Source organism: Phocoena phocoena, chromosome 4 (genome assembly GCF_963924675.1).
Source record: "Phocoena phocoena chromosome 4, mPhoPho1.1, whole genome shotgun sequence".
NCBI classification, from domain to species: Eukaryota; Metazoa; Chordata; class Mammalia; order Artiodactyla; family Phocoenidae; genus Phocoena; species Phocoena phocoena.
The window spans coordinates 59,753,111-59,778,196 of record NC_089222.1 but is presented as its reverse complement, the minus strand read 5'-3'; the positions used below and the strand labels follow the sequence as shown (position 1 = coordinate 59,778,196).

The 25,086-nt window shown below is 37.9% G+C and overlaps 1 pseudogene; it reads left to right on the top strand.

Moving 5' to 3' along the window:
* The first annotated feature begins 20,476 nt into the window (after positions 1 to 20,476).
* On the top strand, positions 20,477 to 21,240 carry LOC136122699 (coiled-coil domain-containing protein 90B, mitochondrial pseudogene; annotated as a pseudogene).
* Positions 21,241 to 25,086: the final 3,846 nt, after the last annotated feature.

The following is a 25,086-nucleotide window of genomic DNA, read 5'->3' as shown; positions in this document are numbered from 1 at the left end:
TATCTTTCATTTCTGGGACCCTAGGGACATGACAGAGACAGATTCCTGCCCCATTCTGATTCTAAAGATTTCTTCTCCCAGTCTCCCATTTCACTCCTTCTGGCCTGCCCCGTTCTCAACCTCAGCTTTTCCCTGAAGTTGACAGAATCCTCTGGCCTCCAGCTTGCTGCTCTGTCACCCTGACTCCTGGGCAACTGTAATTCAGTGCCTGCTACTGTGTTCATGGAATGAATGGATGATTATGAAGTTTCATACACTCTTTGTTTCCATCTTTCATTAATGAATAGAATGTTTAGTGCTACGAATTCCAGTTCAATAGAAAGAGGAAATAGCTGACAATGGAACAGGTTGTCTGGAAAGGTTTGAGGATCAACTATCAAGGATGTCTGCAGTTGAGTAGGAAGCTACAAGGTCACATATATGATCTCTCCTTGATTCCGGGATTCTGAGATTTTAAAATAAATGTTGAATATCTGCTATTGTGTGTTGGTTGGTTGGTTTTTGTTTTGTTTTGTTTTTGTACCAGATGCTTGAATCCTGAAGTAAGATAGAGATAACAGCTTTTAATTTTTTCCTTCCTAGAACTAAAAACCTAAAATTGACAAGTTGATGGACATGGGAAAAACATAATCTTAAGGAGTCAGTGTGAGCACTGGAGGTTGGTGGGTAGCTTAGAGTCTGGCAAGGCAGGGCAGAGAGGATCTGAGAAATCTACATGCCTTTTGGGGTGTGCAGTGTCCTGGAGGAGTCCAGGTGGATGGATGACAACATCCAGCGAGAATGGAGACATACATCTGTGGTAGTCTGGTTAGAAAGCAACATTAGCTGATGCGGCAAGAGCTAGGTGTTCTCAAAGATCAGCAGAGAATCCCAGACTTGGAATTATGTGGACATTCAGAAAAAGAAGGTTGAGGCAAAAGTGGAAGCGGGTAGCTGGGCGCCCATCTCCAGACTGGCATTCAAGGATAAGCCTCCAGAGCTACGGACAACTGGGGAGAACCAAGCAGGTGTCAAGGTCAGAAAACAGTTCAGGGCAGGAAGTCAGGACCCAGTTCAAGGGTACAAGGGCAAGGCCTGTTCAAGGACGAAGGCTAGCTACTAGAAATGGGGCCCAAGGTCAGAGCACACAATTCTAAAGACAATGAACCAAGATTGCTGCTACCTAGACCAACCTTAAGGTGAGTTCTAATACAGGCTGAGCCCAATCCTGACCTTGGCCAGGAAGCATGTAAGGAACAAAATTTCTGTAGTTGATAGCCAGGTGGGGCACTATATTGAGTGATAAAATAAACTAATATAGAGGCTGTGTTTTAAAAAATTGAAAGACACACAGTATGTCACTTAAAAATGCTTTGCTCAAATGCCCCCCGCCCCATATTTGTTTATTAGGCGTATTTTTTTTTTTTTTTTTTTTTTTTTGCTGCTCCATGTGGCTTGCAGGATCTCAGTTCCCTGACTGGGGATTGAACTTGAGCCAGGGCAGTGAAAGCGCCGAATCCTAACCACTAGACCACCAAGGAACTTGCTATTAGGAGGATTTTGGCAGGTAACATTTAATTTAGTTTTATGTTGAGAAAATTCAGAGAAGCAGCAGTAGCATTCCTTCTGGGTGTTTTGTTTGTTCATTTGGTTTTGTTTTGTTTTGCAGAAATTATATTCCAACTATTTTTTTTTACTGTGAAACTACTTATTTTCATGGAGAGTGATTTGCTCAAAAGTTATACTTATGCAGATAGAGAAAAAAATGACCCATTGGTTAGTAGTCACAAAATTGCCATTAGCATTATGCAGTTTTTATGAGCCATCATCTATTTTAAGTAAATATTCTTGTGATGTGAACCTAACAATACTATCATCACAGACGGGCCATTGATCAGGGTGGTTTGATCAGTGCAGAAAATAAAAATAAGATAGGGGTCTTCAGACCTTGCCTTTAGTCATGTGACTAAAACTGGGTCTCTATTAAAAGCATTTTGAAAGACCCAGAGGTGGTATGAGTTTTCCTTTGGTTGACCACCATGAGACTTCAAGGACTTGCCTCCCCTGTGGAGACAGTTTTCTTCAAGACTGTGGTCCGGGCGGCCTCTCCAGGAAGCCAGCAGGTAGCATATAAGTTTTATGAGGGCTTTGATTTGCATTAAGTCTCCCGCACACTTCTGAGCAAAGGACAGGAGGGGGGATTTTCCACGAGGAGATCCATTGAGTTTTTGTGCCAGTTGAAGACTATGAATTAATGCTTTTCTGATATTCCTAAAATTAAAACCCCATGAACTAATCATTTTAGGGTATTAAGCTTTGCTCCAAAATGCATTCTCCACAGATGAATCAAAGGGCCTAATGCATTTGCTATTTGGGAATAATAAAGCATGAAATGGGGTGCAGGACATATATTTACATAAGAAGAAAGAGCTGGAGAAATTTAGGAAAAACAACAACAGAGGAAGGTGCTACTGTGAGACTTGTTCTGAAAAAGCAGACATGTAAACTGCTCCTCTTCCAACCACTACCCAGTTTATGACAATTCAGGTGCATACAGGATTCTGGAGACCTCATCCCTTCCTTTCCCTTGGTTTTCCCTGAACTTCCTCTAGATTTTGGCATTTCCCTTGCCTTGCTGTGCACTTCTGGGAGAAACAAAGGGCAATGGGAAACAAAGAAAAAGAAAAACATTGGTGTTTTCCAAATTTTCCGTGGTGATCAGGTATCACAGGAAAATATATTTAAAATGGAAGAGAAAAAGTCAAGATATAGGAACTTTAGGAATAGCAGTGATCTAGTTTTCTTTGAAAATTGAGTCAATCTAGACATTGCACTTTATACAAGAAAAAGTTTTGTGAATCCCAGACACCCAGCCTCTTTCGCAATCTCCCATATCACCTTGAGAGCCTCGAGGTAATTCCAACAAAGAATCATGGAATCACATAGCTTTGTAGCTGCGAGTTGAATATCCTGTTAAGATAACTAGAATTTAAAAATTTTTAAACAAAAATATTATTACAGATGGCATCTTTTATTTTATTTACTCACGTGAAAATAAATTCAGGACCAGAGCCATGCTGTAGGCAGTCCCTGTGGGGATAGAGGCTGTGTCAGTTAGCCTAGGCTAGTCTGCATGTGATGGCCAGCCCAAAGTTATGGAGCCTTAAACAAGGTCAAAAGTTTCTCTTTCGGGCTTCCCTGGTGGCGCAAAGGTTGAGAGTCTGCCTGCCGATGCAGGGGAAACGGGTTCGTGCCCCGGTCTGGGAGGATCCCACATGCCGCGGAGCGGCTGGGACCATGGGCCATGGCCGCTGAACCTGCGCGTCCGGAGCCTGTGCTCCGCAACGGAAGAGGCCACAACAGTGAGAGGCCCGCGTATCGCAAAAAAAAAAAAAGTTTCTCTTTCACGTGTAATTAATGTGGAGTTAATGATTCCAGGGCTGACGTGGTAACTCCATGGCCCTCAGAGACTACAACTCCTTTGTTCTTGCTGCTCTGCCTTCAGAGTTTACCTCATGTCGAAAACAGCAATTCTAGCTCTAGTCATCGCATTTGCATTCCAGGGGATATAGAAGACTGAGGGCCAAAGAGATTCCCAGAAACTGCTACACAGCTCCTCCAGTTGTATTTCAAAAGCCATTGCTTAAACACATGGCTACGCCAGGCTGCAAGGAAGGCAGGGACTGTCTTCCTTATTCTGGGCAGTAGAGTGCTGGAGTTGTATTAATAAGGAAGAAGGTGAGAATGGATATCAGGACAGAGAGCCATCAATCTGTGTCTGTATGTCAACAAGATGCCTATTCTAATAACTGTTCTCATCCTGGTTACTACTTTTTCCTGCACTTTTATCTTCACCTAATATCTCCTGGATGAAAGTACAGAGCAATGAAACATCAGTTACGTTATATGACGCCTGTAACAATGGTAATGAACTGGGAAGACAAGAGGTAAAGTAGAGATGGTTTCTAACTCAGAAACAAAAAGACAAGGGGGAAGAAGGACGTATTTACTCTCCTCCTCTCTCTCTCTCTCTCACCCCTGCCCCCTCCACACAAATTTGTACACACTCTAGCTATTTTTTCTTATTTCTTGGCCAGAGCACATCAGTGTAGAGTTGAAATATTTCACATGATCCAGTGAAGAGAAAATGACAGTTACTTGACCTTTTTGTACTTGATGGCAAATCATTTAACAGAAAGAACTGCTGGTTTGTCTAGGGAATTAGTAAAGAGGAATATACTAATATATATAAGGCATCAGCAATAAAAGAAGCAAAACCTTTTACAAATCACTCAGGAGAAGAAAGCCAAAAGCCCTGAGTTTCTTTGGTTATTTCAAACACTGCCTTTCTTTGGGTATCTTTTGCTCTCAAATTTTTGCCAATTGAGATATGTTATTTCACTGGGGTAGCCAGTTGAAGTGGGGAGTGCCTATATCATCAACAAAAACAATGCATTCAAAGTGAGAAGATTCATTTGTTGTCTCTTTCATCTTCAGGGTATAAGTTGCCTTACTCGGGGAAGCTATACGGTAATATTCAAAGACAATGTAGGATGGAGACTTGATTGGGCTGGCCTTGAGAGTACAGCAATGTGAGTCAGGACCAACATTATAATGTGTTGATTGATTAATTAGTTGGATGATGGTAGTGCAATGTGGTAAAAATAATATATAGCTAGAACTGTGGTTCTCAAACTTTAGTGTTAATAAACTGAGTAATAATCAACTGAGGAGCTTGTTAAAACCACCTGGTCCTTGTCCAGCCACAAAACTCTAATTTATTACATCTGGATAGGTCCCAGGAATCTAAATTTTTTTTTTTTTTTTTTGGTCGCACCTCGCAGCATGCCCTGCAGTGGAAAAGTGGAGTCTTAACCACTGGACCACCAGGGACGTCCCCCAGGAATCTGGATTTTTCTAAGCATCTTAGGGCCAAGCTTTGAGAAATACTGACCTAGAAATTCAGGTAGTGTGCAAATGATAGAATATGAGATTTAATACTATAAGAACTGGATTTGACTCACCTTTGCCATTTATGAACTGTGTGATCTTGGGCAAACTACTTCACCTCTGAGATCAGTTTCCTCATTTTTAAAATGGGTAAACATATAACTACCTCATAGGATTGTTTTTTGAATTAACTGGAAAAAGATACTTGAAAACATATAGTATGTTGCTTGGCACATAATAAAGATATGAAAAAGTTTCTCCATCATGACATAATCTGAAGCACTCCACAGAGACTCTTTACCCACAAGGTCTACCACAAGTAATCACCTGAAATTCCTACTAAAGAATCAGCCCTCTGGGTTAAAACACAGTCTTTAGAAAATACCTGTTTTTTTTTTTTTTTTTAAATCAGGTGTAAGGCTCATAGGTTTTTCTTTTATTTTAACATCTTATTTTATATTGGAGTATAGCCGACTGACAATATTGTGATGGTTTCAGGTGCACAGCAAAGTGACTCATCCATACATATACATGTATTGATTCTCCCCCAGACTCCCCTCCCATCCAAGATGCCACATCATTGAGCAGTAGGTCCTTGTTGGTTATCCTTTTTAAATACAGCACTGTGTACATGTCAATCCCAAACTCCCTAACTATCCCATCCTTCCACCCTTCCCCCACCTGGTAACCATTTCTCTAAGTCTGTGAGTCCATTTCTGTTTTGTAAATACGATCATCTATATCATTTCTTTTTAGATTCCACATATAAGCAATATCATACAATATTTGTCTTTCTCTGACCTACTTCACTCAGTATGACAATCTCTAGGTCCATCCACGCTGCTGCAAATGGCATGATTTCATTCTTTTTTATGGCTAATATTCCATTATATATATGTACCACATCTGCTTCATCCATTCCTCTGTCAATGGACATTCAGGTTGCTTCCATGTCTTGGCTATTGTAAACAGTGCTGCAATGAACACTGGGGTGCATGTATCCCTTCAGACCACGTTAGAAAATACCTGTTGTGATTCAAGTAAGTCACTTGAACTGCTAATCCTTACCTGGTGTTTCCTGGGGTGTGTTCTGTGGAACAGGAGTCCTGTGGGACATTAAGAGGTGGTATTAAAAAAGCTTTCATTGACAAATAATTTTGGAAAATGCAGGATTAAAAAAAATCAATAAAGTTTTCTAGTGTAAGACTTCTCTGAGCCTTTAATATTTAATGTACATTTTGTCCTCAAGGGTGAGGTTGTGTATAAACATTTCCTAAATTTAACAGGAAAATCCTTTTGAATGAAGCATCTCAGGGGAACACACTTGGGATACATAATGACATATTTCCACACATTGAAGTTTTAGGTTTGCTAGCAGAGAGCAGTAAGCTAAGAGAGAAACTAGAATGGTGGATTTGGGAAAGAGGAAATAGGAAAAGGCGTGGGATGTAGGATGAAGCCTGGGGAGGGCAAATCCAAGTGAAAAGCTCACAGCAGCTGAGGACATCATGGGGGAACCAGGGGTCCTAGAGGCTAGGCCCTAATACGAAGCCTTTAGGGACTTCCCTGGTGGCGCAGTGGTTAAGACTTCACTTTTCCACTGCAGGGAAACGTTCCACTGCAGGGCATGCTGCGAGGTGGACATGGGTTCAAGCCCTGGTCCGGGAAGATCCCACATACCACAGAGCAACTAAGCCCGTGTACCACAACTACTGAGCCTGCGCTCTAGAGCCTGCAAGCCACATCTACTGAAGCCCACATGCCCTGGGCCCACACGCTGCAACTACTGAAGCCCACGCGCTCTAGGGCCTGTGTGCCAGAACTACTGAGCTCGTGTGCTGCAACTACTGAAACGGGCGTGCCTAGAGCCTGTGCTCCACAACAGGAGAAGCCACTGCAGTGAGAAGCCCGCGCACCGCAACGAAGAGTAGCCCCCACTCGCCTCAACTAAAGAAAGCCTGCGTGCAGCAACGAAGACCCAAAGCAGCCAAAAATAAATAAAATTAAAAAAAAAGAAAAGAAGAAGCCTTTAAAGTCAAAATGCCTTAGTCACGATTTAGTCTAGTACTGCTCCTCTAGGGGAAAAAATTTTGTGCTTCCTTTCTCTGTTCTTATTTTTACCTTCATAGCTTCTGATCTGCCTAATTGAGGTCACCTTGGTACTCACAGTGGAAGTTCATTCCTCCTCTTCTCTTCCAAAAAACAGAAACTTTATTTAGATATTTAACATATGCCAGGCATTGGACTTGGAGCTCAGAATCAAAAGGTGAATAAGATATTGTTTATGTCCTTGAAGAACAATCATCTGGTACGGGAGACATATGGGTAAACAGATGATTATAGTTGTGTGATAATGTTAATTAGGTTACTGCAAGGCCAACTGGCCCGAGGCGGGGGAACGCAATCAGACTCACAGGTTGCATCAGACCGAAACTTTCCGGACCACCCAGTTCCAGAAACTGACCTGGAGACTTTCCGGACCACCCAGTTCCAGGAACTCACCTGGGGACTTTCCACCCAGCCCAGTCTTCCCGCCTTTCGAGGGGCGGGACTAATGGTCCCAAGAGTGATGCGACCCGCACCAGATATTGCCACGATACCCGAAAAGACCACCAAATAAGGAATATCCTGCGCCCTCCCGGATTCACCACACCCCTTTCCCTTCTTCCCCTATAAATTCTGCCCAAACCCTTGCCCGAGCGCGACTTCTCTGGCCCCTTTCTCTCTGTCTAGTTGAACCTCGCCCGGGAGCGTTCCCAAATAAAGCTTGTTTAAGCTCTCCTCCGTTTCTTGGTGCCGTTCCTTACAGTTACATTTATAATTAACATAGTGAATGTTATAGTGAATGAGGGGTAGTGTTTCAGAAATTGGAGGTATCAGAAATATTTCAGGTATAAAGTTATGGTTGAGGTAATTCTTGAGGGGTAAGGGTTCCATGAAACGCAAAGGCTTAGGAGATTCCAGATTTTCAGCTGGAAGCAGGGAGCACACATATTTGATGGAGTTCATGGCTCTTTTATGGTGTAAAGGACTGGAGGTAAATTCATAAAACAATGATGCTAAATCCAGCCTATAATTAAGAGCTATTTTCCGGGACTTCCCTGGCGGTCCAGAGATTAACTCCTTGCTTTCACTGCAGGGAGCACTGGGTTGGATCCTTGGTCAGGGAACTGAGATCCCACGTGCTGCGCCACACGGCCAAAAAAAAAGAAACAAAAAAAAGAGCGATTTTCCATCCATGACACAGTGATGTTTATGAAAGAAGTCAGCACTTAAAACACTGGGTAAGGGCATATAATGGGCTTTGTGGTCATCCTGATAGATTCCCACTCAGGTGGGCTTCTCCTGGGAACCTACATGATCACGGCTAAATCTTTCTTTTTTTAATTGAAGTATAGTTGATTAACAATGTTGTGTTAAGTCACTGCTGAATCTTGAGTGTATCATCTATGCTCTTCGCTTACACTAGTTCTTGAATCAGATAACCAATCTATTGTCATCTGAAATTAACCCGTCCTTCAAGGAGAAATTCACATCTCAGGCATACCCAGGGGGAAAATTTCCCTGACTACTGTATTACATAGCACCATCTTTTTCTGAATTTATGAAGTGTTTATGGTCTAATAAGAACATTAGACACACAACTCAACTCATTCACTAGAGTTTCCTCTTATATGGAAATGATCCCTGAGAATTTCTTAAATCACCATTTAAATTGATGAAGTCTGACCTGCTCACTCTGAAATTCAAGAATTAGCTAGTTTTTTCTTTGCTATTTTTTTTGCTGTGTCCTCTCTTCTGTGGAGCAGTCCACAGACCCCAACCTTGAAGGGGTCCAAGGTTTCAATTTACACATTGACAAGCAGAGAAAATGGAAATTTCTCCCTAAGCAGGGGGGACTATATGAAATTTGAGGTCAGGGGACATGTCTAATATTTCTTTTTATCCTCCCTGGTTTCCAATATTATTATTATTATTAGCCACACTGTGCGGCATGCGGGATCCTGGGATCGAACCTGTGCCCCCTGCAGTGGAAGTGCAAGGCCCTAACCCCTGGACCGCCAGGGAATTCCCTCCAGTATTATTCTTTGTTGGTTTGTTGATGAGCCTGGGGAGAGAAACACCTATATGGCATTAGAACTATGAAGATACTTTCCTGGACAAAAATGGCTACTCATTGTGGAGGGAGCCAGACAGAGAAGCTATCTCTCTGCCTGGAGGCAAGTGTCCCTGATAAACACCTACTTCTTTTCTGCAAGGCTCTGTGTATCTAAATATTTCGTAAAAGAAAACCTCAATTTTATGAAATAAAACTGTTTTCCTCTAAAATTCAGGAATTAAGAGTTTTAAAATATGTATAGATAAAAGAGATAAAAATCTGTAGACCTATTGATCATTTTAAGTTCTGGCAGAAAAAAAAAAACTATGTTGTTAAAGAAATAACAATGTTAAGAGCCACTAACGTATATGCCTCCAGTGCTTTTTGACAAAACGTAGAAGAGAAAAGCAGAATGCTGTCTCCTTCATAACGGCTATTACTTTAGGCAATACTTTGGCCACAAGGTCTGCTGCCTTGCCTCTCTGATTTTCTTATTTCAACAATTGCACTAAATTCTGGGTAAATTAATTTTCCCTCAAAGTGAAAGGTCCTTTTAATAATTTCTTGAATGTTCACATCATTGTCATTAATGGGCTTTGTTCTGTTCACTGTAGGATAACTTCTTTATATACTTGTCTTTTCAAAGGCTTTCTTCCCATGAATAGATATCATAGTAAGTCACTTGAAAAAAATCTCCTGTAAATATGGATTTTTTTCAATATTATCAACCATTGTCTCATAATTTTCTTTCATAACTCTGACTTGGAATTACAGAAACCCTGGTCATGAATACCAGGTCAAATTCTATACTTCTAGCTTGAAAAAGCAGTTTAATAATAAATACAAAGCTTATTGTAGTTTAAAAAACAATAGTAAAGCATCAATATAGGTTAGGATTCTGAAGAACTTACTTTTAAAGTATCTTTTGTTCTCACTGTATACTTTGAAGTTGAAACTGGGAATTCAAGATAAAAATATGAATAGTTAAGAGTTCAAGGAAATGTCACTTGGAGACCATATTCTTTTTTTTTTTTTACTTTTTTTTTATATTGGGGGTATAGTTGTTTTACAATGTTGTGTTAGTTTCTACTGTACAGCGAAGTGAATCAGCCATATGTACATATATCTCCTCTTTTTTGGATTTCCTTCCCATTTAGGTCACCACAGAGCACTAAATAGAGTTCCCTGTGCTATACAGCAGGTTCTCATGAGTTATCTGTTTTATACATGTTAGTGTATATATGTCAATCCCAATCTCCCAATTCATCCCACCTCCCCTTTCCCACCTTGGTGTCCCTACGTTTGTTCTCTATGTCTGTGTGGAGACCATATTCTTGAGAAGATTTTTTTTTTTTTTAATTACCAAGAGAGGGATTCAGGGTAGTGCATTGTTAAGACCTGTAGGCTCCAATGAGTGACACACTAGACTGTGTGAGCCTCTTGGTTTTTCCACTAGTTAGCTGTCTGACTTTGGTGTCCTCATCTATAAATTGGGGATTACAGCAGCTATTTCAAAGGGCTTTTATGAAAATAAATGAGGCAACACATATAAAGCGCTTAACAGTGTCTTACACTTATTAAAATAACTATTATTTTAACAGATCGAGGTAGCGTTTGTTGTAAGATATGTGTAATCTAACGTTAACTTTGTGGTCTGAAGTGTTTAGCTATCAAACAGATTCTTTTTTTCTTGAATCCGTTTCAAGAAAAAACGGTGGAGGGGACACCCGGAAGAAGATTCTTTAGTAGATCAAATCTTTTGTCACTGAAATGTTCTGAAATATATCTTGATGTTTAAAAAAACAAATTATTATTATTGTATTTGTTTGCCTGTTATTTTGGCATTGTATGAAATTTACAACTGGGAAACCAAATAACTCCAGGAATGAGAATTTAGAAACTTTCTTTTTTATAGGGCCCAAGGGGACCATTCTCAGGGGTGATAGTACTTTCATTTGGGACATTCAGGTAAGAACACAGCTCTTCCAGGAAATCTATGTGATTGAATATTATTTTTGTGTCCTCCAAGAGGGCGGCCAGCCATGTAGAGCAGGTCAAACCCACAGGCCCAGTTCTCCATTTAGAACAACAAATCGAGTGGATTGAGAATAAATTTACAGGCCACACACCCAGGTGTGTCAAAAAGCACTTTATTATTCTACAGGTAAAATTAATATCTATCTCTAGCTCTTATTCCTGTGAGATGCAGAGATTCGATTTCAATTTAATTCAGGTTTGCATCTAATCCTGGAAGGTTTAAATGGAACTCACCAAGAATTTCTGGGGCTTGGCTGAAAGAGTTGGGTGCAGGATCCACTCTCCAATCCATTTAAAACATCTAGCACAATTTCTTTCTTGTCTATCCCCTCACCCTGCTTTACCTTCCCCCAGTCTGGACAACCTATGTTTAGCCTTCGGAGTAGATGTTATGTCTCCTCACCTAGTCTCCTTCCAATTTTTTTTAAATGGATAAACCTTATGTCCTGAATCCTCCAGAGATTGGATTTTTGAAATGCTTTAAGTCCAGATTTTGCAAGTAAAAAGTTGTGTGTTTCATTTAAGAGCCATCAGAGAAATGTGACTGACAAGATATTTGATGATATTAAAGAATTACTGTTTAATTTTTAAATGTGATAATGGTATTTATTGTGGTTATATTTTCTTTAAAAAATGAGTCTTTTCCAGCTAATATATCTTGTAGAACAAACAAACAGGTGCAGAAAAAGGGAATCACAAAGAAGTCTTTATCTTGGAGATATGTACTTAATATTTGTGAGTGAAATTATATGGTGTCCAGAATTTGCCTCTGAAACTTCAAGGCAGAAGCGGAGTGGGTAAGGGTGTAGATTAATCAGAACTGGCCTTGAGTTGATGATAGTTGAAACTGGGTGGTGCATAGGTAGGAGTTTATTGTATTAGTCTCTCTGCCTTTGTATTTTGTTTGAGAATTCCCATAATAAAAATGGTTTTTTATTTTGTTTTGTTTTGTTTTTTTTAAAGCCATAAGTTCTAAGAGCCTCTTACAGCAATCAGAAAACAAGAATTGAACGTCTGTATATTCTGCATTCTAGTCATCCCTCCTTCCCTGAGTAATGCCTAGCTCTGATCAATTGAGAAGAGTCACAGAATGACATAATAGTCTTGGAAAGGGGAAATCTTGTTAATATATCAAAGTTTCATCCTATTACACAAACCAATCAGTCAATTCAGACTTTGGATATGGTAATATTTAATGATTAAAAATATGAATGACTGATACTTCCCTAATATCCTTTGGTTATATATTCACCACGTTAGATGTGCAAATTGATGCAGAAAGTTTGGAACTGTGAAAATATTTCGTAGGCTTGATGATTTATCAACCAGTTAGCCAGCTGGTTGGGGGGCAGGAGCAGGGAAGAGATTACACCACATGAGTTATTCTGCACAGTTCAGCTAATGGAAAGTGTTTTCCAAATTATGGCCTCCATTGCTGAGAGTTTGTATAAATTGATCTAACCACACTCCTGAAAATGTAACAAGCTCCTATAAGAGAAAGAAGTTAGTATGAGTAAAACATTGTATTAAAATAAAGTAGTGGTAACGTTCATGTCAATATAAAAAAAATGACGAAGGCAGCTACTGTGCAGGCTATAGAATATTTAGCAATATAATGGCTGATTTCATCCCTGGTTTGTCCCCTACGGTAGAGAATTTATTCATAAAACATTTATTGAGCACCTACGCTATGCAACGAACTGGACATGAGAAGACAAATAATACACAGACCCCCAACGTGGAGCTCATGGTATGGTAGGTAGCTGGGGGCACAGCCTGGACTACTTCTGATGACCCTCTCATCCTCTCACTCTCCCAGCTTCTTTTAATAACTATAAGATTAATACAAGTATTAAGATCAGAATTTAGAAAACTCTGCAAAACGATTACTCATAATTAGTTTGAAACATTTAGAAACACATAGATTTATTCTCCTTAATGGCAAAGAGTAGCTAAGATGAACAACTACTGGATATTATAATTTAGTGCAATACTTTTCTTTGATAATCTTGAAATTCAGAGCTAGGTGTCAGAGAAAAGGTGTTTTTCTTCTCAACTCATTTATTCTCCCACCCATTTCTTCTTTTCTTCACTCCCTATATCCCTGCTAGAGCCACAGTGAAAATTATTTTAATTTCTAAAAGGCACTTCTGTGGGAGAGAGGAAAAAAAAATGTTACAGTGAAAAAAATGTTGGAGCAGGCAGAGTGTCCTCTATGAAGGACATTGAAGTAGCTAATAGTTCCCCTAAGAGATTACCAGTGAAGTGGTCTTGCATGAAAGAAAGGTGGCATGAAAGATCATTGCTTCAGTTATTATTAATGGAATGCTATTCCCACAAAGATCATCTGGGGAATGGTTCTGATTGGTCATCTGGTACCATCAAAGGTAGTTTGTTTAGCTGTGTGACTAATGCCACTGTTTTCAAGGTCTCCTCATGGCACTTCAATTAAATGGAAGCTGTGGCAGTTAGAGAAGCTTTCTTGAACTCTTTGCAGAGTTTCAGGAAAGGAAAACTTTTCCATTAACTGTGAAGTTAAAAAAAAAAATCCTATAATGTATTTCTTAACCAGATTAGAAACCAGAACCCTGGTAGGCTTTTGTTTAGCTATTTTGCTGAGGGCGTTCTGCTAAGGCCATGCAAAGAATGAATAATTCAGATTGAAAACCTTGGCATTTTACTTAAAAGCCTTATTTTCATTTTTGGAAAATGTGACAGCAAGAATTAGTACTGGCACTTCTGTTTCAATAATAGTGGTGATGTTTAAATGACAACAAATACATAATTGGACTTACATGCACATTTATGGACACAAAAAAATGTCATTACCTATTTTGGTGGAACATTTTACACTTACTCTATAAGCGACAAAAATCAGCTTAAGTTGTTTTTATCGATAAGCAATGAAGCAATGTGAGAAACCCTTGTGGCATTCATACTTTGAGAAAAATATCCTTTTTTTTCCATTCCCTGATTTTGAAAGGATGAAATTGTTTTAAATAAGATCCTTGATGAATCCTCCTTAAATAAATGTTAACCCATTTTCATAACATTCCTTAAAGTCCTGTGGAGATCAATAATTAGACCCCTCAAATTAGAAGATAGATTAGAGACAAACTGTAGCAGAATATTTCTATGCTTCCCTCAGTTTGATTGAGCTGAAATTGTCTGAATATCATAGGGTATGAGATTTAGCATTTTATGGTGAGAACAGAGAAAAGAGATTAGGAAATAGAATGTTGTGGGGAGAATCGGGGAACTCATTGATAGCACTTTGGGTACCAATCATTTTACCCATGGAAGACACAGGATAAATAATGATATAAAACAACAAAGAAAAATAACTACTCTTCTCTCAACTACCGCATAGATATTCATTTTAAGGTTAAGAATGAAATAAATTTATGTATTAATAAGAAATATGGCTTTGAGCTCAAAGACTTGCTGTGAATTCCTGGTTTACTAAATCCCAACAGTGAGGTCTGAGTATTTCCACGCCTCCTTGAAGTTTCTGAGACACACAGAGAGTCACAAATAGTTTTTTTTTAAACCAATTTTTAATTGAAGTATAGTTGCTGTACAGTATTACATGTTAAGGTGTACAACATAGTGATTCACAATTTTTAAAGGTTATACTCCGTTTATAGTTATTATAACAAATACTCATTACTTTTTGTCTGCCAATCTCTTGGCATTATACTGTATGATCCATTTGTTAACTTGAATTAAATTTCTTTTAAATATATGGTGTCTTGGTAGGTGTTTTCCCAGATGTCGCTAACCTTAAAAATTACACATGCATTCAACTTTGGAGTAGCCATTAAACATTGCTAGGTTTCTACTAGAGACCACTTTAGTCCGCCTATTAGTTGGGACATATGGGTAATCCCTGAGAATTAAATATATAAAACAACGAGCTATAGATATGTTAAGATGACTGTCCTGTCTTTAGCATCTTTATAGGATTAAACTGTGTCTTCTCTTTTGCAGCGGCTCAATAAAAATGTGGCTGCTGCTGTTTGCTATTTTCGTTCCCTGCTCCTTTCCCTGGCTCAGGTAATTCTCCATACCTGTTATTTGGCCAGGCTGCTCCACAATTCACCAGCCCTCCGTGGTTCTTGCATCAAATACAACTCACACTTCACCAACAGATGGTTCAGTACAATTTCTGTTTGTCTCAGATTCTGCCCAGGAATGCAAGCTGTTTCTAATGCAGTCCACAGTAAAATCCTGAGAGCTGGCTTCCCAACCCTCTCCAGTCTTATCCCTGCTTGGTCATTTAGTGCCCTCATTCCCTTTTTCTTCCTGACAAATCTAATCCCAAGGAAGATTTAAAACCCACAATTCATTCTAAATCAATGATATTGTTTAAAGGGTTAGATCTGTCAGGCACATCTACATTTACTAGCTGACATGAGTTTTAGATAATAAAATTATTCTTTATTGGTAGAATTTTAGGTCTCAGAAGACATATTGGAAAAGGTTTCTTGGGGGGTGCCGGGGGTGCAGGTGAGTCAAAGGGTCTCATCCAGCACCTCAGAAAATACTCCCAGTCTTTTACTTTGCTTACTTATGAGATTAGTTCTGGTGAGGCATAGCGTCCCTTCTCCAAACCATCTCTCTTTCCCCACCCTTATACTGCATATCAGGGAAACCTCTACTAAGAAGCTTTTCTTGATTAGTCTCACCATGCTCCAGCCAGCCTGTTTAAATTCTGGCCTACTCTTGCACTGTTATCAGGCTGTTAAAGACCTCCAAGGTCCTGGGCCTAGCACTTTTATAGACCCTACCCAACATCATATCATATCGAATTGTACTGACATCCCACTTCAACTATATATTTTTTTCCTGCAACAATAATTTAAAAGGATTGTAATACTTTTATGTCCAAAAATTTTTAGCTATGTATAGCTTGTTTATTTTAAGATTGACTATGGTTTCTTGGTAATCATTGTGCATCCTCAGAAATTTGGTGATAAGAAAATATACCTTACTCTTTTTTTAATGTAATGATGTTTTATGAATATTAAATTTCACAGGTAGTGAAGAAGATATGATGGTGTCAGTTTGTGGAAATTTAATTCAGCACTTAATTTACTTTTAAAGTTTTTTGTAATGAAATTTTTTTTCAGGTTTCAAGCATTTTTACAAGTGCTCAAAAGGCTCATTTTTAAAAAATTTATTTATTTATTTATTTATTTATGGCTGTGTTGGGTCTCAGTTGCTGTGTGTGGGCTTTCTCTAGTTGCAGCAAGTGGGGGCTTCTCTTCATTGTGATGCACGGGATTCTCATTGCGGTGGCTTCTCTTGTTGCAGAGCACAGGCTCTTGGTGCATAGGCTCAGTAGTTGTGGCTCGCAGGCCCTAGAGTGTAGGCTCAGTGGTTGTGGCGTACGGGCTCAGTTGCCATGATGCATGTGGGATCTTCCAGGACCAGGGATCGAACCCATGTCCCCTGCACTGGCAGGCAGATTCTTAACCACTGCACCACCAGGGAAGTCCTTGAAGTCTCATTTTTTTAAAAATTTATTTTATTGAAGTATAGTTGATTTACAATGTTGTATTAATTTCTGCTGTACAGCAAAGTGATTCAGTTGTACATATATATATTCTTTTTCATATTCTTTTCCATTATGGTTTATTACAGTATATTGAATATAGTTCCCTGTGCTATACAGTAGGACCTTGTTGTTTATCCATCCTATATATAATAGCTTATATCTGCTAATCCCAAATTCCCAGTCCTTCCCTCCTCCTGCCCCCTTTGGCAACCACAAGTCTGTTCTCTATGTCTGTGAGTCTGTTTCTTCATAGACACTCATTTTAATGACATCTATATATCGAGTAATGCACTGGCAGAGAAAGTTAAGAAGTTGAAAAGACAGTCCCTGCCCTCAAAGAGCTCAGAGGAACATATTTAAGGAAATAATAGCCATGCAGGGTGATAAGTGCGCTAATTAAAATAGCATTAGGGACACACAGATGGCTGTGACTAACTCAACTCAACCCAGTTCTCAGAAGAGGTGACTTTTGAGCCTAACAGTGACTGACTTCAGTCATTCCTAGATTGAAGAGTCAGGATCATTCATGGAGGACTGTCTCATTAATTATTTTCATTCTATTTTTTAACTAATACAATCTTGAGTTCTTGTAAAAATCTGGAACATCTACCAGAATTGGTCTGATAGGATTCTCAACCCATTGGGTCATCCTCTTTGCAGGAGCCTCCCTTCCACTGTAGAGATAGAATATAAATAGGAGGGTGATCCAGTTGCATGTGATCTTCAGAGAGAAACTTCGAGGTCAGTGCTATCGTGATCCCATCAAATAGGTGAGGAAATAAAAACTCAGAGAAGGGAAGGCATTTGCCTAAAGTCAGACGGGTAGTAAAGTAGCAGAGGTGGGGATCAACCTCCCATTGGTGTGACTCCACAACACTTAACCTCACCACTCTATAGACCGGGACACTGAATGCACACTCCCACCTCATTCCTATGGCTGCTCTTCTCTAGGTAACTTGGTGTGCAGTACATTTTTCTCAATTTCCTTCTCTGATGATGAAATGTAAAAGAACTTTTAGAAAGAAGGGGAAAAAAACCCTCTCCATATTCAGGAAGAGGTAAAAACTTATATCAGGAAAAGATAACTCAGAAAGGACAAAATATTGAGCACAAAGTCATTCTCCTGATACCCCCAGCTTTACCCAAAGCTTCTTTTATAAAGTGACAAGCATTTCCGCCTTCACCCTACATTTCTGCCTACCTTAGCAAGAAACATTTTGCTTGATACATAATTTTTGATAAGGGAAGATGCATCAGAATAAAAAGGTGATAATATTTCATATACTTGAATGAATTTTAGGATGGAAGTTAAACAGAACAATAGGTGTAGTCATATTATAACCATTTTTAATGATCCCATTTTAAGATCTTGTTAGAGGCTAAGAATAGAACCCACACAAGCATTGAGTTAGTGAAAGGTACTAATAGCAAAAATTCCTCAGAGCCATGAAGATTAGTCTTTGCTGTAAGTTAGGATAATATTCTGTTAGAGGAGTTCTGATTTTAGTATTGTGTAAGCTGTTTTCTTAATACATATCTACCCTCTGCCTAGGTGATATTCATGAAATAAGGCATAGATAATGCATTTAGTAACACTGAGCTGAATCATGCAAAACATAATTTGTGTGCAATTTTGGGGAGTGTAAAATAAAAGTTGTTTTAAGTGTCAGAAAAAAAAATCCATAAAAATAAAGCATTCTAATCAGAGAAAAAATTCGAAAGCTTGTGTCATAAAGGAAAACAATTTACTTGTGCCGGTACTCTTAATAAGTGCCCCAAAGCGTTCCAGTGCTGTTACATTCTCTAATGATATTACAGTATGTGGCACATCTCATCTAATCTGTTAGTAAAATCCTAAAGTCACTTATGTCAGTCTCTAATGCAAGCCAAATGAGTCTTTCCAGTAATAAGAAGCTTCGCAGAATTAGTTTTCGTTTTGCAGAAAATTGCCATTGGGGCTGGCACTTTTATCTAAAAATTTCACTCGTGCATAAGCAAAAAACTCATATATTATTTGGTTACATTCCATCAGTATGAGAAATAACATTGTGAGAATTCTATGCATGCTAATGATATATAGAAATCCACCTGCTTTCAGATAAAATGAGTTTAATTTTCTGTTGCCCACTGCCTGGTTGGCCTTTCATAAATTACTTATGCACAGCTATTATTAAAATAGAGGGAAAGCAAATTAGAAAGTCCTCCTATCTCTCCACTGGATTTAGCCAAGGCAGGACTGTGACAGCTAGAGTCAGCGTTTTTGAAAAAATTCTGCTCTCTTGAAAAATTTTGCATCTCTATACAATTCTATACCACTGTTGTAAACGTTCTGACCTGCCTTCTTACCAAATTAACCTAAATCCTTTCTATTTTTCAACATTAATGGAATCCTCTAGAGTCCTGCTGATATATATTAAAATATATTTATTGGTTAATTTGAATTCCAGCATTTTGTACCTCATTTCCAGCACTCCTGTTAAATCTGAACAGCTTTGAGCTTTAGCATTAAAAACTTACAAATTAAGATACATACAGTACATCTTACAATTATCAGATCAAAACAACTTAACTTTTATTGGAGTATAGAATGGTAAATTTAACCTTCTGATAAAATAGAAAATGAAGGTTGTCTGTGTGAAAGAGTTAATTGGATTTCAATGAGTGTTTTCTAGCTGATGGGGGGACGTCTTTATTGGCCAATGAATACTTGACCTCTTGGTTTTAAGGACAGGTGAAAAGTTTTTATTTCTAGAGGGTTTTGAAGTCCAAAGTTCCCAATAACTGAAGACTAATTTCTGTTAATATTACTTTGCTCAAGTAAAGTAGATCACTAGTTTCTTAGAACATCTGGTTACCATGTCTTTGAAGCCTGAGTAAGTATTGATGAGGCTCTACCCTTTCATGCCATGGTGTTAAGAGAGTTATCAAAGCACTATTTTGAAAAGCAACTTCAACCGCAGCTCATATTGTAAAAGATAAAATAAAGAACACTCCCAAGCCATTTCATAAAATATATTGATAAACAGATTTTTTTTTTTTTAAAGAGAATTGCATCCTGTGTTGGGGAGGATTGGTTATCATACTCAAATAGCATTTAACTTAGTTCTGAAAAATTAAATATGCTCTTTAGTTTCTGTTGTTAAGATCTTCATAGTGTTTTGATATAAGTTTTGTACATAACTAAATGGAGTTTTAAAAACAGCGTCTTGATAGTATAAGTTATTAACACAAATAAAATTACAAATAAGTATTTGTGGTGATGTGTGGGGTGAAAGTGGAGTTGTCTTAGGAAAGTATGGTGGAATGGGGAAAGGAGACACATACCTCTTTTTTGCCCTCATCTTTGCCCTGAATCCAAACTGGCCATTTTTCTTTCTCTTTGGGAGAAATCTTTCAAAGTTAACAAACATACTTATGCTCACGTTCAAAATGGATGTTGGAAAAGAATACCAAGCAAACAAAACCTAGCATCACAACTAAAAGGTATACAAATGATTTTGGAAATTTGCTGCTGTAAGATACCAGAGGAAAGTATTATTTTCAGGTCCGTCCACAGCGATTTTCAAATGGGGTCATCTCTCCTCCTGTCAAAGTTTAATGACAAAGTGTTGTTCTTTCCTTGAGAGAACTGGATGAAAAATACTATTTGTGTATCCAGCATTATTAATTTTAAAATTCAGTGTGTAATTATATGGTGTTATGATGCCTTTAAAATAAATCTATTCTGAAACTTGCAAGGTGGAATTCACTAGTGAGGTGGAATTCACTAGCAATAGAGTTTTGTCAAATGTATCAAAACGAATGCAGAGTTTGAGCTTTTGCCCTCCCTCACCAGCTGCAAAGCCGAGGACATGTGGAGCCACTGGGTTTGGCGGCTCCTTCGTTCATGAAGGCAGCGGGGGCCTCCGGGTTTCGACTACCCGCGGGCCTATTTCCCCGGCCCTGCGGAGAGATTTCTTCACCGCCACAACCAAAGAAGGATAATATATGAGGAGAGTGGACATAACTCCTTTAGGACAAAGGTAATTAACTTTTGATACCGTGCATTGGTTCAGGACTTGGAAACTCATGGATTTGACAAAGCACAAGCAGAAACAATTGTATCAGCTTTAACCACTTTATCAAATGTCAGCCTCCATACTATCTATAAGGAGATGGTCACTCAAGTTCAACAGGAAATAACAGTACAACAGTTAATGGCTCATTTGGACTCCATCAGGAAAGACATGGTCGTCCTAGAGAAAAGTGAATTTGCAAATCTGCGAGCAGAGAACCAGAAAATGAAAATTGAATTAGAACAAGTTAAGCAACAACTGATAAATAAAACCAGTCGAATCAGAGCAGATAATAAACTGGATATCAACCTAGGAAGGAGCAGAGTAACAGATATGTTTACAGATCAAGAAAAGAAACTTATGGAAGCAACCACAGAATTTACCAAAAATGAAACCAAAACCAGAGTTATATTTCAGAGACTGGTAACAAAATTGACACTGAAATTGCTTGTTTAAAAACCCTAATAGAGTCTAACAAGCTTGAGACAATTCGTTACCTTGCAGCCTCAGTGTTCACTTGCCTGGCAATAGCACTGGGACTTTATAGACTCTGGAAGTAACAGTGAAACTACTATATTATGCTCCTACTGCTGCTGCTGTTGACTTAGAACAAACACTGTGCCAGGATGGATTTACTCTGAACATTGAAAGTTGCAGTAGAAACTTAATACAAGATTATTTAAAGTACATATGGACTAAAGGAAATGTTTTAGAATGGGAAGGTGTATTTTGTCTTTTATATATGTCTTTATTGTATTATGTTGAAAAGATGCTGTTCAAAACCTGATGGATTTGAGATAGGCCTTTTGTCTTTATCCTTTAGATAGCTCACAGAAACTGAAGCAGAGTTTTCTTGTTTGCTTGAACAACTGTAAATCATACAGGATTTCTTTGGTATGTGTTGCAAATTTGTTTAGTTATAAATAGGGACTCTAAAGTACAGAGTAGTCAAAAGACTGACCTTGTATGGTCCAGCAAGTGAGAATCAGAGTCTCTCCAACTAAATTTTTTTCAAAGAGCTAACAGCTGGGTTGTTTTCAAAACAAAACCTGTATTTTGATTCAAAATATCTCAGAATCCTCTTGCCTAAGAAAATTCTTGGCACACTGTAGATAAATTTGTGTTGGATTAATAAATAAAGACCATATAGATTCCACGGTAAAAAAAAAAAAGAATATAGAGTTCGAGATCAGTGAGCTACTTGAATCATGATAGTTAATCCTCTGTTTATAAAATACTTAACTAGCTGAAGTTTCTTAGATGTCTTGTTTTTTACCTTGGCAATGGTGGTTTAAGCCAAGAAATCCCACGGAAGACAAATAATTAGTGTGCCATTACTCCCCAGGCATCTGCATAAAGTCTAACACCTGCATGAAAAAAGAAGGATCTATTCTTTTAGACAGTTTAAGGTAACAGCATGGCTGGCATTTTGTAGACACAGCTTCCTATCAGTTCTAAGGGTTGTAGGCTGAGAAGAAACTTAAATTGAAACTAGAAGATGAATTAAATTATCAGGATAATTCAGGCAAAAAAGTAAAATAAAGTTTTGCAAATAAATCGGTCACATGCTATTCCTCAAAACCTATAGCTTGCTTTGCCTATAGACTGTTTTGAATTAATTCATCATTTAATTGATCAGTTGTTTCCCTGTAAATTGCTTGAAGAGCAGCATGAATAGAGTTGTGAAAAGCTAGGAACTTTTGAGTCTAACAGACTTAGATTTGAAACTTGGCTATAACATTACCTAGCTGTGTAGGTACATAACTTCGTTTAAGCCTCAGTTTCTTCTTTTGTAAAAATGGAATAATACCTTACTCACATTTATCAGGAGGATTGAATAAGGTCGTGTATGAAAAAGATTGACTTTTGAGTATGTAGGTGCTCAGTAAACATTAGGATTTCTTTAGTGCATTTAATCAGCTACAGGTATGTAAGACTTTTTTTTTTTTTTTTTTTTTGTGGTATGCGGGCCTCTCACCGCCGCGGCCCCTCCGGTTGCGGAGCACAGGCTCCGGACGCGCAGGCTCAGCGGCCATGGCTCACGGGCCCAGCCGCTCCGTGGCACGTGGGATCCTCCCGGACCGGGGCACGAACCCGCGTCCCCCGCATCGGCAGGTGGACTCTCAACCACTGCGCCACCAGGGAAGCCCTGTAAGACTTTTTAAAACAGGCTTCAGATCTTATACATTTTTGGTAGTATTATAGGTATGATTTCCATATATAACTTCTCTTTAGTCAATTGTAGGTATGTAAAAATTTTGTTGTTGTGCTTTAGATATAATATATATTTTTGTAGTGTATTCTTATGATCTCCATAAAACTCTTCAGTATGTACATCCATGAATGAAGCAGAGAAGAGTTTGTTTCTTACAAAAGGACAAGAATTTTGAAAATACAAAAGATTTCATAACATTCTTAAATAAGAAAATAATTGCTCAATGTAGAATATTTGAGAATTATACAGTGATATAAATTGAAAACTGAAAATATTCTTTCTTTCCATATTCCAAAGACATTTGAATATTTCTACACATATCCATATTTTTTAATAAAACTGAGATCATATTGTATTTGCTAAGATTTGATAAACATTTCATTTAATAACATATTAGTCCTTCCTCATGACAAATATTTTTATAAGCATAATTTTTAATGACTGCAAAATATTCAGGTGAATGATCTAACAACAATTTATCAAACCGTTTACTATTTTTGGATGCTTAGGTTGTTTCTAACTTACGGCTATTACATAATTTTATTTAACTAACAAATTTTTGTCTGCATTTTTTTGTTGTCTTCTTTGGTAACCTAGTTGTCAATGAATATAGGCATTTTTGATCTGTTTAGAATTTAATTCCAAATTCTGCAAGAGTTGTAGCACTTTATACTTCCACAAATAAAATGCAAGAATATACTTCTCAAATCCCCTTTGCATAAGTTGAGCATGTTATTTTTTAAAACTTTTGTGAATTTAATAAATGAAAAATTCAATTTCTATCAAAAGTGTATGAGTACCGGTTTCTGGTAAACCGAATCAGCACTGGATATTATCAACAAAACAAGGTATTTTATTTGTTTTGGTGAAATTTATTTTTTAAATGAAAGGACTTTTTAAATTGGTAGTGGGATTGGACATTTTTTTTCTATGTTTATTGGAATTTGAATTGTCTTCTTTGGTGAATCATCTCTCATCCTTTTATCATTTATCTATTGGTGTGTATACCTTATTCACTTATAAGAACTATTAATATATTAAAATAAAAACCATTTAGTATTTTGCATTTATTTTTGGCCTTTTAACATTATGATGTTTTAAAATTAATATAGTTTTATGTTTTTATATTAAAAAGTAAATGCTTTCTTTTATTTATAATATTATAAACTTCAATACTTATATATATATTACTTTCAAATATTTTACTCATAGGGTAGTAAAATTATTGCTTAAAATTAATTCTCCTTTTATAGTTTTTTTTACATTTTATACAAGCTATCTGAAATTTATTTCTGTATTTATGAAGAGATAGGGTGTTAGTTTTATTTTTTCCATACAGTAGGCCAACCTACTATCAGAGAGTTGGTCTTTTCCAGTCTCCTATATTGGTTAAGTCTCGTGGATTTATGACAGTTTCTGACTTACTTCTCAGTTATCGATTAGATCTATTTATCTGTAGATAGTTTTTCCCTAATATTATGCTCTTTTATGCAATACAAATCTTCATCATTTTATCATTGTTTTGGCAATAATAAAATAATAATTGCAATAAATGATAATTATGATTAGGACAAGAATGATCACTTTACTCAAGTCAGTGACTCATATGCAAGGTAACCGTGGGTAAGCTACTTACTTACCCATTGGGGTAAGTAAAGTGGGAAGCATCTGTAAAATGGGCAGAATAGTATCTAGTGAACATTATGGTTTTCTCTTCAATAGGCATTCCACTCCAACTCTTTAGTGGCCAGTTATGATAGTCTTTTCATGCTAAACAGTGATTGCTTTAGATAAGGTCTTATCTAAGCCAATTGGGCCAATAAAACTTGAGAAAAGTCTTAGGGCTTCTGGGCAAGAAGCTTCCTGCACTTTAACAGTTGGGTAAAAGTGGTTTTGGTCTGTCTGTATCTCTCTCTGACACACATGCACATTTCCCTTACACATGAACAAGGAATTCCATTTCCCTGTCTACTACTGGCAATCGTCTTGAGATTATGAGGCAAGCAGCCTGAGGACTACAGCTGACTCAAAGAGAGGGAAAAGTTAAGAAAATAACAGAAGGTGGAGCCTGGAGCCCGTATCTCCCTTTGTCTGAAGCCCACACTACTTCTGGCAGGTTACTGTTACTTGCAACTGAAAGCATCCTGATTGATACATATTATCTCTTCCTAGTTTAGTGTGCTAAGCAAAT